The sequence below is a fragment of the Mustela nigripes genome, chromosome 13 (assembly GCF_022355385.1).
Source record: "Mustela nigripes isolate SB6536 chromosome 13, MUSNIG.SB6536, whole genome shotgun sequence".
Classification (NCBI taxonomy): Eukaryota; Metazoa; Chordata; class Mammalia; order Carnivora; family Mustelidae; genus Mustela; species Mustela nigripes.
The window spans coordinates 54,036,370-54,040,207 of record NC_081569.1 but is presented as its reverse complement, the minus strand read 5'-3'; the positions used below and the strand labels follow the sequence as shown (position 1 = coordinate 54,040,207).

Sequence of the window (3,838 nt, the reverse complement as noted above, 5' to 3'; positions counted from 1 at the left end):
CAGCTAGAGTGATGTGAAGAAGAGCTCTCCGGCACATAATAATGTCCCCACCTTTTAACACTTTTCCAGAACTTGAAGGCTTTGTTTTTCCCTTGAAATGCAAATGCTCCCTGGGAGATTTCTCACAGTAAAGGTATATGAGTTGGCACCTCAATTTTTTGGTGCATGCTTCTGCAAGAAAATGAATCAACAGTTGAGAGAAAAATGGGATGCAAAACAGCCCTTGGGGTGAAGGGAGGGGAGGAGGCTTGCATAGATGAAGGGCCTGGGATGTAGAATCATAGACATAAGAACCTTAAAAGAAAGAACAGAAAAATTGACAAAGGCAATCATATATTTGAAGACCAAGTAGTTTCCTGGGCTCTGTAAGGAATCCTGGATGATTTTCTCTTCTATCCATTTTTCATCCCTTTAGAACAACTTCTTATCTCCAGATTTGATCAATAAGTATTTGTAGACAGTATTTGTATGTTCAGCCTTATGTGTGGATTGTTGGTTTTTTCACTCAATATTCCTTTAAATAAACAAACAAACAAATAAATAAATAAACATATATATAAAAAATACACATATAATTATTTTATATATAAAACATATATAATTTGTGCATAAGACATATATTATGCATAAGACATATATTATTTATTTAGATTTATTTATTTTTCTTTTGGGGAGAGATCAGAGAGTGCATGCACAGGTGAGCAGCGGGGAGGGGCAGAAGGAGAGAGAATCTTAAGAAGGCTTCATGCCCAGCACGGACCTGTGCCTGGGCTCAATCCCACAACCCTGAGATCCTGACCTGAGCTGAAATCAAGAGTTGATTGCTTACTGGGTATTATATAAGACTGATGAATCACACACCTATACCCCTGAAACAAATAATATATTCTATATTAATTAATGTAATTTTAAAAAATTTTTTAAGATTTTATTTATTCATTTGACAAAGAGAGATCACAAGTAGGCGGAGAGGCAGGCCAAGAGAAGGGGGAAGCAGCCTCCCCACTGAGCAGAGAGCCCAACTTGGGGCTGGATCCCAGGACCCTGGGATCATGGCCTGAGCCAAAGGCAGTGGCTTTAACCCACCGAGCCACACAGGCACTCCTATAATTTAAAATTTTTTTAAAGCAACACAATGGGATGCCTAGGTGGCCCAGTTGTTAAGCAGCTCAGGTCATGATCCCAGGGTCCTGGGATAGAGCCCCAAGTCAGGCTCCATGCTCAGCAGAGAGTTAGTGTCCTGTGAATTAGTCTCTTCTCTTCAGGAGCTGAGCTTCTGAAGAGGCTAATTTATCACATACTTTTATACTGGTTGCTTTTCTCTCTCTCAAACTCCTTGTAGAGAAGGAAGCAACTTAACTTTGAGCTGCAAATAAACAAAATCTCCCACTCAAACTAGCTTAAACAAGAAGGACATTTCTTATCTCCTGTACTGAGAGGATTAGCTAAACAGTGAGCTGTAGGCTCGGCAGGTTGGGGTCCCAGCTCCACCTCTCTCTGTGTGTGATGTTCTACCTTCTTTTCTGAGTTGATCTCACCTTCAGGCCAGTAGGAAAATGGCTGTGGCGATTCCTGAACCCTTCAGTAGTGACAATATCCAGAGAGAAAAAATGCCTACAGGGGTGTGGAGACTTCTATAACTTCTCCAGTAGACTTAACCTCACACTTATTGACAGAATTGAATTACATGACATTTCTTCAAATATGTGAGGAAGCAGGATTACCATGACGGGCTGCAAATTGCCCCAGAACTGAGGACAAGGTCATCTTCCTCCAAATCACATGTGGTGAAGAAGGTGAGATATTTGAAGAGAAGGGAGGATGAGCACTGGATAGACAACAAGTCGTGGACTGCGGCTGCCTCGGTCAGGCTTGGAAAGTCAGCTGTTAGATTTGGGAAATTTGAACCTAGTGGTTTAACACAGTCATTACTAAAAAAAAAAAAAAAAAAATCAAGTTATATAAGCTTACAAGGAAAGTATATTAAAGCAGAGGTAACAGGGGCGCCTGGGTGGCTCAGTGGGTTAAGCCGCTGCCTTCGGCTCAGGTCATGATCTCAGAGTCCTGGGATCGAGTCCCACATCGGGCTCTCTGCTCAGCAGGGAGCCTGCTTCTCTCTCTCTCTCTCTCTGCCTGCCTCTCCATCTACTTGTGATTTCTCTCTGTCAAATTAATAAATAAAAAATCTTTAAAAAAAAAAAAGCAGAGGTAACAAATACTCAAAAGCCATTAATTCCTAATGATTTTTTACTACATCACATTATTGTTTATACTTCTGCTGTTATTTGCAGTTGCAACCGCGTGGTGGAAATACTAAGTCATGGAGAGCGACCATGCATTCTCAACCCTGCATTCAGGGACATCACACTGCCCATTTGAAAAAAAGCCATGGTGTGAGTATTTACACCATGGAGAGAGTCAAATGGGTGTGATATATTGCTTTGCTGATTGCCTAGATTTAAGGTGGTGATGGAGAAAACGTTACCCATGCAGATTAAATTTAAAAGTGTGTTGTCTGGGCACCTGGCTGGCTTAGTCTGTTACGTGTCTGCCTTTAGCTCAAGTCATGATCCCAGGGTCCTGGGATTGAGCCCCGCATCGGGCTCCCTGCTCAGCAGAGAACCTGCTTCTCCTTCACCCCTTGCTCTTTCCCTACCCCACCACTGCTCATGTTCTCTCTCTCTCCATCAAATAAATAAATAAAATATTTTTTTTAAAAGTGTGTTATGTCTGTAGCTATTATATTATGAATAGCACAAAATATTGAAGAAATGTTCCTCCAGGTTTCAAAAGCCATTATTTGAACCAGCACAGTCATTTGCATCATTGACAAATATTGACAAAATTCATTTCACTTTCATATTACTCATTAACATAAATGAGCATATCAACCAACATTCAGATCAGAGTTACATTCATCAACAAAAGTTCAGAAAAAAATAAACAAAAGCATTCTGTGAGAATCAATTGGCTTTATGAAACTTACAATTGTAAAAATTTCCTGAAGAACAGATCAGCAATCACCAGGTTTCCTTTTTTTTTTTTTTTTTAAAGATTTTATTTATTTATTTGACAGACAGAGATCACAAGTAGGCAGAGAGGCAGGCAGAGAGAGAGGAGGAGGAAGCCGGCTCCCCGCTGAGCAGAGAGCCTGATGCGGGGCTTGATCCCAGGACCCTGAGACCACCACCCGGGCTAAAGGCAAAGGCCCTACCCACTGAGCCACCCAGGCGCCCCTCACCAGGTTTTCTATACCTCTATCCTGTCACTCAGTGGTAGGATGAAAGAAAAGTTTTTGGCCCTTGGAAATTTGTGTTAAATTTTGACTCTCTTCCCAGGCCAGATGTGATTTGGAAATACGCCCACCTTGTGGAAGTTGCTCTCTGGGCTTTATTCCCAAAAGATGGTTTCTCTTCTCAGTAAATGTGATACGTGTTGAAATGGAAAATGAAGGAAACCCAGTCATTATGGTTTCCTCCATAATCTTGTAACTCTTTATTGCTTATTTCAATCATTATTCTCTTTTAGGTTCTCAATATGGTGAAACAAATTTGACATCTCACCTATGGTTATTTATTATTATTATTATTATTATTATTAATATTATCAACATAAGGGCAATAGCAGTCATTTATTGATCCTCTGCTATGTGTCAGGCAGTAGGTCAAATACTTACCTACATCTTCTCTAATCCCCATAACGACTACCCAGATAGAGATAAGCATTTTTCTGTTTACAAATAAAAACACTGAAACCCAAAGAGATTTAATAACCAAGGTTGTAATGAGAATCTGTCTGACACCGAAGCTCCCATTTTTCTTTTTTTCAGTATACCAGG

General features: G+C 40.3%; 1 long non-coding RNA gene across 1 annotated transcript; it reads right to left on the bottom strand.

Moving 5' to 3' along the window:
- Positions 1-316: 316 nt before the first annotated feature.
- On the bottom strand, positions 317-1,895 carry LOC131998683 (uncharacterized). Its single transcript, XR_009398819.1, has 2 exons — positions 1,725-1,895; positions 317-514 (listed from the first exon to the last, which is right to left on the bottom strand). It is a non-coding gene; the product is annotated as an uncharacterized LOC131998683 (long non-coding RNA).
- Between the last annotated feature and the right edge of the window lie 1,943 nt (positions 1,896-3,838).